At 38.5% G+C, this 14,098-nt stretch overlaps 1 protein-coding gene across 7 annotated transcripts in view; it reads left to right on the top strand.

Annotated features, from left to right (window-relative positions):
• Window positions 1–14,098, top strand: part of LDB3 (LIM domain binding 3) — a 129,312-nt gene that overhangs the window by 24,199 nt on the left and 91,015 nt on the right. The window lies entirely within an intron of this gene.

The raw sequence follows: 14,098 nt of genomic DNA, 5'->3' as shown, positions 1-14,098 counted from the left end.
TTACCTTAGAAGTTTCTGTAGTCATCCTTTCTTCCCACTGAGGTGGGGTCTGAAGTCTGAATTCCAAGCTCTCCTAAATCCATTATGTGAACTCTTTTTTTTTTTTTTTTTTTTAAGTTCTCCATGCTTCATAGGTTTGTCATGACAAAGAGTTGCTGAAGTGAATTACAGCTAAATGCGGATAGATCCTTTTGATCTTGATCCTGTGGACCATTCTCTGACTTGCCGCTACTAATATTGGCTTATTGTGTGCATTCTGCCAACACAGGCATCTTCAAACTTTAATTTCTGTGGTTTAGGCTTGTATGTCATTCAAAAGATCGTGTGCTCTGAGTGTTCACGTACTGGAGCAGAAAGAGGTCTGGTACAAAGAGGAAGGTGTGCTACACATTGACTTTGCAAGATGGCAAGTTACGCTTGAGTCCTGCCAGCTCTCTCTTTTGCGAAGTGAGTTTGCTGTAGCCCTAGCCATAGTCATTACAGAGGGCTTCTCAAATGTAAAGGTGAAATGGACTTAAGTTTTGAAGAGCAGGGAGATTGCTCTTTGGGATGGAAGGAAACAGGGACATGAACACTCGGCTGCCCATAATCCTTAGCTTTACTTCCATACTCGTAAAACCAACAGAGATTAACATAAAACTGTAGTGGGAATAAAAGAGCTTTTAGAACTGTATTGTAAATTAAAGGTATGTTTTCCAAATGTTATTCGAGAAGAAATCATTGGTGTTTTTCCTGAGGTGAAATGCATGCTCTGACTTATCGCTGCCAGGCAGCTCTGCAGTCATTTGTGGAGCTAGAAAACAGTTAACAGAACAACTGAAATACTGGCATTTGTGCTGAAGAGAGTAACTTCATGCTAAGTAATGGGGAATTGGGACCATAATATTTTTGCTGTGCTAAGGCTTTATTTCTAATATGTTGACAGACAGGGCAGAAGAATAAAATCCCAAGAGACAGGAGTTCTCTAGTCCCCCAAGCAAACAGACTGGGGACACAGGAGGAATATGCACAATGGGATTCATTTCTTGCATGAGACTGCTTAACTTGCTAACTTCCACAACAGCTTGATTCACACCTTACTTGGGGAAGGTACTTGTAATCACGCTGTTTCAAAAGCTGTTAATCTTAGAGCAGTTCTGTTCTTTGCCCTTCCTTTTTTAGCAGGATTTAACCACTTTTGGTATTCAGACTTTCAGTTCTTGATTCTGGTGGTGTTTTTTTTTTCTGAGGGCTGATTATCAGTATACCTTCTAATACAAGCACAAGACTTCCTAATTACACACTGATATAGCATAAACCGTGTGCAGCCTGCTTATCAGTCTTTACATAAGATGGGCATGACTTTGTCATATCTGAGCTGCAGCCAGCAAAAGCTCAGCTTGACAGCCTAGTGATTTTTCCCTCTGGACTATCGCATTGCACATTCTTACAGGGTCATGCATGATAAAAAAGGATAAGGGGCCTCCAAAGAGACGTGACTGATACCTTATTGTCTGTGGAGCTTTTTACCTCTGCACTATCACTGCAAATCTCTTCACAGAGGCTGTGGCAGATGTTAGAATTATTGCCTAGACTACAGGGCAGAGTAGCATAGAGCTTGAAATCTGTGCTTTCGTGTCAATTCTGTTGGTCTGTGGTATTCACACAGGGCAGCAGAGTTAGATGAGATGATGTTAGATGTTTTGAAGTGAAGAGTGAAGACAGTGTTTTGTTCTTCTCTGACATAGCCAGAATCTTGTGAAAGGTTTTCTCTTTTTCTTACACTACAGTTTCTCCTTTTTCTCTATGCCTTTTTATTAGGAACTCATTTTAATACCTGGATGATTTCTTTATAGCAGTCTTCTGTATCATTTACCCAAAATACAGCTTGATGACTTGTTTGTTACTCTGTGAAACATGTTGATTCTTTATTTTCAATACATGTATTACCCTGAGGTACAGGGCCAGGGAAGGTCTGGGCCCCATTACGTGAGGCACTGTACGTACATGGAAGCAAGATCTCAGTGTCTCACTGTTTAAAACTGGAGAATTTCCTCAAATTTCTGATCTGTCTCTTCATCAGAGAAGACAGATAGCTAGATAAAGCTATTCACAAAACCACACAATTTCTCTGTGTGGTTGACTCATATAGCTTTAAAATCTGCTGTTTATGCTTATTATTCCCCTCTGCAGCCTCAGAAGTCTCTCCAATTTCATAATAAAATTTTGCTAGTAAAATGCTATTTCCAGTAGTGACTCAATGTTAAGACTGAATAATAGGAGTCTTTTCCGGTTCTGACTTTGGATAGCTGTTGAAGAATAGCATCATTATGAAATTGTTGGTTTCTAAATATAGAATAAGAGGTTAATGTCACTATGTGGAATAGAAATTACTTTTACTTGAACTCATTTTAATACCTGGATTAATATGAGTATGCTGGGCTCATTGGTATGATCTGGAATTGTGAAGGAGCTCTTTTCTGAGGATTTTATGTAGGACATACACAGGAAATGGAAGCAGAAGGTAGAGGGTGAATTTCTTTCAATCCTGGAAAGGATACAAAAAGACAGAGTGGAAGGTCATTCAGAAGAAAATGCCTGTCACCAGCTGAGAGAACCAGATGGACATAATGTGTGACACTATATAAGATATATCTAGTAAAAGTTTGGGAGCATCTTCAAACTTTATTAGGCAGCTACACATAAAATGCATATGTTGCTCTCATATCATATACATATGTAATCTTACAGTCTCTTGCAAAGCTGTATAATTCTATATATAGAAGACCCATCCTAGGATAAAAAGAGATTACTAATACAGCTCCATTTGGCATTTCTGTCTGCCCCAGGAATCTCCCCAGCTGCCCAATAACCATCCAAGCATTCTTAATTTTAGTTTATTTCCGCTTCTTAGTATCAGAAGTAAAAGCCTCCTATTGTTAAATAGGTGCATATTCACTTTGAGAAATGTTTTCTGCTGCCATTGCAGTTGGCATAGGCTTGATGTGGAGCATATCAAAGTTCCATCACTGACAGTTTTTAAATATTTTCTCTGTAAACATGATTTATGAGACTAAGCAATGTTATTGAACAAGATGCTGTGAGAGAAAGAACGATATAAAAAAAAAAAGGAAATGAATGAAAAATAATAACTAGGAAGGGTGAGAGCCAGTTATCATTATCCACTAAGTAATGTCCTGATTTAAGATGGTTTAGAGGAACTTGGCCAAGATCAAACTCTGACAACATATTAAAACTCCAAAACGCCTACAGATTTTATTTGCATGTGGGTGTACAGCTCTGAAAAATATTACTGTAAATATAACTCTGCCTAGAACGGAGAACTTTCATAATTCCATCAGTCATAATTGGCTGGATCTCAGATTTGCATGTTGGTATTAGGGAATACATCAATCTTCTTTAAAGACATCTCTGTTTTATGCTGTCCAAAATGTCAATTTAATTTAGCCATTCAAATGCTTGCTTGATGACAAAATAGAGTGATGAAGCTCATTGTCCTGCAGTTTAGCTAAGTCCTCATTTGAGATCAAAGTGGAGGGTTAACTTTTTTCTATGTGTTCCTTTCATTCCTCATTTATATCAGGCAAATAATGGTTTTAGTAGCAGCAGGAATCCCTATTAAAGTAACTGTCATATTTTGTCATCTACACAATTCATTGTTTAGCAATTCATTTGGTGCCAGATGAAGGAAAAAAGACAAACCGGACACAGAAAGGCAGACCACCTTAGACTTTCTGAAATTCTTTCTTGGTCAAACAAGAGCTTTCCTGCTGCCTCTTCCAAACTAATTATTTTGACATGCTTCACTGCAGAAGTTAGTGTCTAACGTAGCCAAGGAAAACACTTGTTAAGCCAAATTGTGAACTTGATTGCATTCCTTCCATGGACTTAAATAGATGTCCTGTGAACATTTATTCCATAAAAAAATATGCAATCAGATTATTGTTAATTAGTGTATTTACTCTGGACCAGGAGAGGAAAAGACCTAATTTGGACATGCACAATTTTGAAACTCATTGTAGCTAGGTGTGGAACTCATTACAACCTCTGCTTCTAGTGCTTATGAGAAAAACCTGTGGTTATCAAGGAAGGAATGAAAGATAAAAGTACCGCTTTAAAGTGTAAGCGAAGCACTTTGCAGAATAGTTCTCTTATACCCAAGCTATGCTTAAGTTACGCAGCTTGATGACTCATAAGGAGCCATGCTCTGAATCAAGGATGAATTAATATCTTAAAATAAGGATCAGAACCACATTCATCTAGATAAAGCCTAGGGGAATATAGCAAGCAGACGATGATTTTCACACATAATTTATGCACCTACTAAGAACACTTATTAGATACGAACATGTAAGCCCTTTTTTTAAAATCTATGCTAAGCTCTTAAACCACTGAGCACACTGCTGAACTGGTAGAAACCTTTATGATTCTCTGTTACTTTCCTTCCAAGCATAATTAACTACCTGGAAGAAACAGGAATGTACAGAGGAATGAGAGTTGGAGGAGTATATGTAGACAGCATGCTTCAAGGCCCTACCTGAAACACTCTCTTAAAACTTGTGCACTCTGGAAGAATAATCGTGCCTTAGCCTGGTGCTGCTTACACCAGTAAATGCTGAACACCAAATCTAGATGAGATAAAACAGGAGAGAAGCAGAATACCCAAAAGGAATTGGCGGAAACATTGCTTCACAGGTTAATGGGTAAAAGTATCACTAACCAGCAATATCAGTATCACAGGTAAATCTGCAGGCTGTGTTTTGTTTTTGGTTAGACAGAAGGTGTTCATTCACAATTGATGGTTGCCCGCTTTACTATCTGTAATCAAAACAACAGAGATTTTCCTTGAGCCCTCTGGAATGTAATACAAAATGAAGTTGAAGAATTTATGAGGATGGGATATATCTTAGCATTCCTGGTGCAAACTGAAAGCTCTCCAACCTTCACCTGTTGACAACCAGGGGGAGCAGCTCAGCAGGTGAAAGGCTGTCCACAGTAGTTTGTCTGCTGGATAGGAAATGCTGATCAGGCTTCTCTTCCTGCCTTGGTACCTTCTTTCAAGTGCCAGTTACTGGTGATAGTCTTTGCACATTGAAATTCCCATATGTGCTTGGTAACTCCTCGCGGAATTCAAAACCTGTCATCGGAGACAACAGATCAGCTTGTCCACAAGGGAGTGCTGCTCTGGGCACTGTTGACAGAGTAGGTAATATACGCGGTATTACTGCTGGCAAAGGGTCCAAATGTCGTCCTTATCACAACAAAAACTAAATAAGTTCTTCTGTGAATGTCAAAAAGTTTCTGGTTTTCCTATTGTGGAAGTAGTTCTATTTTTGTAACAGTGAGTATTGGGAGTATGCTGCTGAGTGGGATGGTCAAGTAAACATGCTTCACAATTTTAGAGAACTCTAGAGGGACTGGGAGTTTGAATAAATAATTTTCCATCTGCACAAAAAAAAAATTAAAATAAAACCCCAGTAGCTTATCCAAAGATAATTGAGGCTACTTGAACTATGCACCCTTCTGAATTAGGAATTGTGAGATCACAGGCCTTTATCTGGAATGGAAATTCCCCAAGAACAGCTTTCCTTGTTGTGGTTGGGAATTTTTGAGACAAGTTTCAGCCTAAAACTTGGGCATAAAAATAGAAGACATGGTGTGATGAAGGTGAGTGACATTGTTCGGATCTTCAGACACAGGTCAGTTCAAATCAAGGGCCATTCACCACAGGCAAATTATTATTAACTAGCTGAGGTCATTCATTTCATAAAGCTCTATCTCAGTAACACACTTCTAGGTCAGCTTATGGCTTCTCAAATTTATGGGACATTCTTGTTAAAAACCTTATTTCAGTGCACCCTTCTTAATATTGCATTTTCTTAACTTGGCAGTATTTTCATTTGTACCTTTCAGGATGTGTTGGCTCATAAACAATATTGATGTTTAATGAAGACTTTCTGTAAACTTTCAGGACATAAGGTCTTTGTCTTTTCTGCAATGTTTTGTAAAAAATTTTTACTTCAGATTCTCCCTAGGAAATGGTGCAGGTTGGGAAGGGAAGCTGATGAAGTAGTACTCTGGGAAAAAGAAGACTATCAGTCCATGTTACCTTTGTGTGTAGCAGACCTATCTGGTCTGACTTTCTGACCAGAAATGAAACAAGCTTGTGAGCTCTAGATTAATGTAGAGGCCCACTCTGTCATTGTTTATTTGGCCTCCTGTTTCATCACAAGCTTGATGGTGGGTAGGGGAGAGAAGTCAAGTAGGTAAACTTACGGTCATCGAACCTAGCCGTGTTGCAGTAGTAGTTGAACAAAAATCAGTCTCTTTCTCAATAAATGATACTTTTTCCATCTTATTCATTTGATTTTATTTTTTTGAGTCTGAAATAGCCTTTAGCTACAGGCAGTACTAGTATGTTAAAACACTTCATTTCTATTATTTTATTTTGTCTGTAAACAGGAAGCCATTCTAAACTCACATAAAAAATGGTTATTGTAAAGTATGTGGAAAATACTCTAGTATATAGAAAAAAAACCAAAAAAACCCACATTTTTAAAACTTCCATTTAATACTACTACATGCCCTGAAGCTGCTATGAGATGTGTGGGAAGGTACTCAACTACATTTATGCAATAGAGGATTATAAAGTTGATGGATGTAAAAGTCACTTAAAGAGATGCTTTTACCTTGAGAAAACCATGTATGTCACTGGCATGTAATTTGTCAAATAAGATCTGGGAGTTTTATTATACTCTGCAAGTTTTAAGTGGGAAATTTTTGAAGATTGCTGTACCCACCACTACAATGGGTTAAAACACCCAAAATCAGCATTGGTGCCATCACTCTATAAATAAAGGTCAGTCCTTGTCCTCAGCAATAGCCACAACCCTCCTTAGTCAAGATAAAGAGGAGGTAAAACAAGCTGCTTCCTTTATTAAAATTCAGATTGTGTTGCTTTTCATTATTATTTTGTCAGTCTTCTCTTCACAATCTTCAACATAGCAAGTTCTCCCTTTTAGATTTGAGATTATATCAACATGTTCCAATTATTCCCTGTTAAACAAACGTGGTTCCAGTGGCTTGACAAGGGAAGGGGCGTTGCTGTTTGACTGAAAAGCTGTGAGAAGAAAGCTTAACCTGTTACATTTTAACAGGAAGAGAAATATCCCCAGTCTCTACAACTGAAACATCCAGCAGTTAATGTAGCTGTTAAATGTGTCAAGACTGTATTTTACCTGCTACATCTTTAAATTGCCAAAGATCCTGTTGGGATACCTGGCAGGATGTCATGTTATGCACTAAACACTATACAGCGTATTACAGAAGAAATTTGCATTGCACTTTCTCAGGAGAACTTTACTTCTGTTTTTATTCACTTGGATCTTGAAAGGAGTCCTTCACTCTCTGAAGTTTGAAGCTTGTGCTTTTGTTTATTCTCTCACAGAGCACAGATGAATGCTACAGGTACAAAACAGTTATTCTTGTGGATAAGGAAAGTGCTTAATGAGTAATTGATGCTAGATAGTGGATAGTTAATGCTGGGCCATCCAATTGAAATGGATTTACATTGGGCTATATGGCCTCTTAAAACCTTAGATGAAAAAGTAATGGCATGATACTGAGTGTAGTTCCTGCAAATTTAGTTCTGATTCAATATCTCTGCACTGTGGACATGTGCTACATTTCTTCTTCTTTCATACAGATGCCTTTCTGTGTGTACTATACTATTCTAGCATCTGTAGGCAAAGCATAGGGTTGAATACTTTGTATTTCTGGTTTAGAGTCAGGACTGCTATTTGCTGTGTCAAACTGGCAGCTCATGTTTTAGTCATTAGAGGAAGAATTACTCCCCTGGAATTCTGGTGGCCAGAAATAAAAAGAACTCAATAAACAAATGCACATCTAAAGAACAGTTAAATGTAAACCTGCATGGATGTAATAAGCACCCTAATTTACATACACACAGGAGCAAAAGAGTCCCTTATACATCAGTCAAATCTGTGCTGGAACCTCAGGACTTAACTCAAAGTCAAAGCTATTTTGAGTTGCTTAATAACAGAAGGGGCTGCAGGCCACTAACTGCCAAACTGAAACTCCCGGTATTGTCTCAAATGCCCTTTTAGTCAGGCTTATTGTTGTTTCACCGATCAAAAGCACTTCAAAGTTATAAAACATTGTGGTCTTACTTATATACAGTGAAATGCATTAAGCAGATTGAACTTGAAAAAAAGAAAATCTTACCGTAGTGGCAATAGCAAAAGACATAAACCCCCCAGTTTATTGCTAATGCTTGTACGGGGAGACAAGACAAATTGTGTTTGTATGAGGAGGTCAAAAAAACTGCACAGAATGTAGAATTAAAAAAGTGGATAGCTGTGAAAATGTGAAAGGGCATATTGATAACTGAGATCTGTCTACTTGAAACACAAAGAAATATCCCACCTTATAAAACTGCCTTAAAATGAATTAAGATTTTAAAAAGAGAAGTAAGGAAGAGGAAGGGGAACATCTGAAGAAACTCGGCAGTTCTGATCCTGCAAGCACTTACAAGCTGAGCGTAGCTTTGCTGCAGGCAGTTGTCCTGTGGCAGTTGACAGAACTGCTCACACACATGGGGCTGCCGGAATACTAAGGATCAGTACCTCAGTTATATTCTCAGTTTTAATTTGCATTAAGGTTACTAAACCCGTTGATACTAAAGAAGAATTTACTTGTTCCTTAAAAACTGTTGTTGTAACAAAACAATCAATCTCTATTATTATATGACTTGCCTCTCTGCTTCCATTTCATTTCTGCAAGATACAGAGCACACACTATCTTGGCACAGTACGTGATGCTAACTGAGAATAGACTGGATAGATCTAACAGCTATTTTTGGATGAAGATTGGGAGAAGAGAGATTACTATTAGTCACACCATACAAGATTTAGAGAGCTGCATAGTCTTCTAGCTATGCCAACACATCCTGTTAAAAAGCCACATCCACATTTTTACTGTTATCTGTATAGTTGGCGTAAACAAGTCGTGCTGCTAGCAGGGTAAGTGGCAAACTCCAAAATATTTCCTTTTCTTATTTTTTAACAAAGGTTTGAAAATTATTCAATCAGATAATGTGAAGTTGAGTTGGGAACAGAATGATCTTCCGTCTAAACAGGGACAGGAGCATCCACATTCAATCTCAAAGACTCCCCCAAAGCCTTGCCTAGGGCAATCCCCCAAGCATTGCCTACAGGCTTCCTTTTATTTTCCAGATGAAAATCTTTTACATTTGGCTTATTCTCATCACCTGGGTCTATTTAGCTTGGCAAAAGGGCTCACTGTCTGTCTTCTTCCTTGAAGAGCCTATATATTGTGCCTGAACAGCAGCTTTGTAGAGGTGTTAAGCAGAAGGAAAGTTTTTGGTGTTAATTGAGGTGGTGTCATTCCAGCATGGCCTGGCATACCCAAGCCTGAGGTAAGCCAGAGAGCTAAGTGCCGATAGCCCTCCTGCTCTTGCAGTACAGATTTCAGCACAGGGTGTCCTGAATTGTAAGTGCTTAACTGTCTGTCCCACAAAATATCTGTCCTGCTCTGGCATCGTGGCTCCTGGTACCCAAGAGAGGTAGATTAAAGCTATTTTAGGTGTTCTCACATGTATTGTAATCTCCCTCCCTGACCACAGATGAAGCAAAGCCTGAGAGGCCACTTCAGAGTGTCTCTGCAGCTTGCCAGCTCAGCTCTTTGATATAAATGGAAGCTCTTCAAGGTGTCAGTGGCACATTTTGCAGATGCCCTGAGTGTTCACTGAAGGCAGGTTTTGTTGTCTTGTTAAAAACAACAAAACAAAAAAAACCAACAAAAAAACACAACACAGAAAGGGAAAAAAGAAGCCCAGCAGTAAATTCAAAACAATGAGACGTTTTCTTTAGGAAAATGGTAGCTGCAAAGAGGGAATTTTGTTTAGGTTTGGTTAGTGATAACGTGCAAGAATTTTCATTTCCAGTTTCCTACAATCCTCTGTCTTTACATTTAATCAGTCTTGCTCAGCTCTCCTATCTGACACTGAAAGGTATAAAAACCATCATAAAAGACAGTGGGATGTTTGCTCTATGGTGTAGGTTATCGAGGTTTTCTTTTTTTGTTCCTGTTTTATGCCTTCTGGCAATGTGTGGAATGAAATGCTGAATTTCTGCCTGATGACTTATCCCAGTGGGTTTTATTCCTTTTCTTTGCTGTTTTTTCTTGTCCAGGATTGTCTTCTATTTTCTAAGACACCCCTTGATTTTCCCTTTGGAGCTGTTGCACGTTTGTTGTGGGAACAGCAATGGAAAGTGTCTCATTTAGGAAACAATAATATAAATTTCCTCAGATCCTTGTTCACAATGGGAGAGGAACTGATGTCTCCGGTCTAGAGATAACTACCTGGATTCATATGAGCATTCACCAACTCAGTGCAACTGTTTTGTGGTGGGATTTCAAAGCATGTTGCTCCTCCTTTCAAGAGGTTGTGCTCCTATGTGCAAAACAAGGAAGTTCTGCTTCTGCTCCCAGGCATTGTGAGCCTCGGTGCTTAAAAATCCTATGAAGGTTTGCTGGAAGCATCTTTACAAAAACCCACTTGCAAAAATTTAATAAAGGGAGATTTAAATGCTATTCTCTCCATAAAGGGAACAGATTTTATTTTCTAGTGATCCTTAGTGTCTATTCCTTTTCTTGTCATGGTATGTTATAGTCTCTGGTAACCGATAGCTTATGTCCTGCCTCTGATTTCTAGCCTTTCTGACTGTTGTTGATTTTGGGGTTGGGGTCAGGAGGGTGTCAGGCATAGCTCAAGTCCTGGAAAAAGGAGAGGCCCTGGCTAATGCTGCAGGCTACCATATTAACACCTTCTCAGTTGTATAGGCTTCCCTGTGTATTTTTGTCTGCCTTGTAAATTAGGAGTTCCTTGGGTTAGGAAAGCTATGTCCATCCATCTGTTTATCCAAGCATTCTCGTTAGTATTTTAACACTCAGGCACTCAAATGCTGCCTGATCCCTATCTCTCCCCCATTTGGAGTGGAGCTGAGAGGGCTTGGATGGGGACACGTGCTGTTCTCAAGGTGGTGCAGCAGCTGCACTTTGTACACTGCCTCCCAGAGCTCCTGCTAAGTAGTATTTGCTCTGAACCCAGTGCAGGCTCATTTTTTAGGGCACAGCTGTCACTGTTGTACTATATATTCACCCAGTGTACAGATCTATTCACAACAGAGCGTAGTAAGAATTCTCCATAGTGCATTGAAAGCAACATGTGATACTTCCAGCCTGCCCACTTGCGTTAAGCTGGGGATATTGGAAGTCAGATGTCTGCCTTGAAGGATATTTGTGAGGGCTGAAAATTCAGATCTCTGAAGCAGCAAGTGTTCCTCTGCTTTTCTGAGAGGTGAAAGATGCCTGGCTTTTCAAGATGAAGTCCGTGCTTAGGCTTGAGGCGCTAAAGAAATACTATTAAAATTAGATCTGTCAATGGTACCCTGGCTTGGATTTTGTAAATCAATTGACAGAAATAGCTATACCTGAATCTCTGGTAAGCATCTCAGTGTAGCCTTAAAGAAAGGCATTTGCAACACCTAGCATCTGAAAGGTATGTTGTAATCCAGAACAAATGAGTTAAAACTATTACAAAGGGTTTTTGAAATAGTTCTGTCTATGTCTTAGCCAGAGATGTTTTAAGAAAAAAGCATTGGTGGTCGAATTGGAAAAAATGCATATTTGGGCTATATTTCTCTACTTTTGTTACTTCTGTTAATAGAAGAGCAGCTGAGATGAGAGCAAACTAGAACTTACTGTGTAGACAGATCTGGGTTTGCAGTCTAATTCCAAGGGTTAATTAACAGTCACCCTTCATTTAAAAGTATTTTTTAAAACCTTTTTAAATAGAAACTAATCACCAAAGATTTCATAAAGACACAGTGAGATCTTCTCTGTTTGTGATTTTATTTAGTAAAATTTTAGTGGATCAGAGATGAATTTTCAAAGGAAAATACCAACAGATAAACACTTTGCATTCCATTCCTTTCTGCTGGATCTTTAAAAATGGGAACAAGATAGTCTTGAATGTGCCTTGACGCTTCAGATCTGGCTGCCCTATATCTCCATCTGTACACTGGTATTTTGTCCCCAACAATTACTGACTGTTCTCAATGTCTACTGTGCATGCTGTGTATGTTCACTTGAAAGTCTCACAGAGAAGCCTGTTAGTTTCTAACTAAAATAGGTATAATTTTGTACTTTGATTTGTATAGATTATACATCCAGACTTCAATAATGCCTTCTAGATAAAGCTCTACAGAAACAAATAATCTACATAGCATGCTCTTAGCCAGTCAGAAGACTGGGGGAAGTAGTTCTTTCCTGATACTTATTATGCTTCTGAATTACAGATATAATAAACTAGATCCATCTTTCATACTTGTGAGTCTTGCTGTCTATGAAGCTAGGATAAACTGAATTTTAGAGGTAAAGTGACATCAATGGAGTGCTGGCTCCTGAAATGGGAATTGGAAAAGTAGAGCTGTATGAAGGAATCCAGCCCAGAATTTGTTACCGTTACACTTAGCTGAAGGGATGAATGCAATTCCTTTCGATTTCCTTTTCAAATAAAGGAACACTGACTGGTAAGCTATGGTTGAGACCATTTCCTTATCTTTCTCAGTATGGTTCTCCTGTAGCTCTTTGCCTCAGAAAGGGTGTTGCAATGGCGATAATTAAATCACAAATTCAGAGTTACCTGGGACTTTTCATTGATAGATTCTTCTGATAAATATATTTTTTGTTTAGGTAGTATTTTCTAAAAGTGTTAGGCAGAAAATATCCCACTAGAGTAAGTGAAATCAGGTCACTAGTTATAACCATTCCCTCCCTCTAAATTTCACTCTAATTCTAGGACAGTTGTAGTTACCTGATGTATCTTTATTTTAAGATACAACATTTAAATTTGGGGCTGCCAAAAGCAGAAATAAGAGAAGCTGAGACGGAAATGAGTATGTTACAGCATCTTAAACTGGATCCCAGATCTAGACTTTTTTATGCTTTCTGTGGAAACTCTGCTTTTCTGGGCTTATTTTGTTTGAAGCATCACTGGGGAGTGGAAGGAGAGATGTATGTGTTAAATACAAATTCCCAAATTAGGGCAGAAGTTTAACTTTCAGTAACCAGCTTGATGTTCAAAAACTAGTCTTTGTTCTTGATGAGCAAAAAGGGGAGTTCCCAGCATTGGGAACCATCTGTTTGGAGTCTGGAAGTATCAGCATCACACAGCTAACGTCTTGTGGCAAACAATCGCATGCTTCATGAGGAGGTAAAAAGTGGTGTCTTAGAAAAGTGATGTGTGAAGTCGATTTATTAAAAAATCTTTATCAAGAAGGCTCAAGCCTTGGTGTCTACCTGACTGGCAAACAGTTTCTGTTAATAGAGAAAAAGGATAGATTGAGAAAGACTTGAAGTGTCCTACTTGATGAATTCAAGTCTTACTGACTGTTTTATCTGAGTTTGGATTTTGCTCACATTTTGCCTTTTCCTGACTTCTTATTTTACTGCAGATTTTGTTCCTTGACATATTTGGGGGACTGAGCAGGGAAGGGTCTTTCAGTAACCATATAAGTATGTTCAGGCATGCAAATAATCCATATTCTTTAAGGTTTCTACATTCTGTGTACTTCGCACAGTGCAAGTCAATGAAATGCATAGCAGCTAATGTTTGTATAATAGGTTAGGAAAACTATGCTTGTAATATGAATCTCTTGTTTCTACTAATCTCTTTCTATAAGGGTGCATTAAACTAGAGAATAAAACTCCATCATTGAAACTACCATGAAGTATTTCCCCCAGTCCTCAGTTCCTTAACAACAGAAAAATACATCAGGGAATGGCTCTGCCGTTATCAGTCAACTCTACTTTGCATGAGAACATTGTATCTGTGCCTGCCCTTCACTCGGAAAACAGAACTCCTATTGATTTTCTCTCTAATGAAAAGGTATAGAAAGCAGTTTCTTCCAGTCAGATTAGTTCTGGGATGTTATTTAAGTGCCTAATTCTAAAGTAATCTCTGTTTTTAGTGTCTGAATATTTCCAGTGCCCT

Source organism: Numenius arquata, chromosome 10 (assembly GCF_964106895.1).
Source record: "Numenius arquata chromosome 10, bNumArq3.hap1.1, whole genome shotgun sequence".
Classification (NCBI taxonomy): Eukaryota; Metazoa; Chordata; class Aves; order Charadriiformes; family Scolopacidae; genus Numenius; species Numenius arquata.
This window is presented reverse-complemented; position numbering and strand designations above follow the sequence as displayed.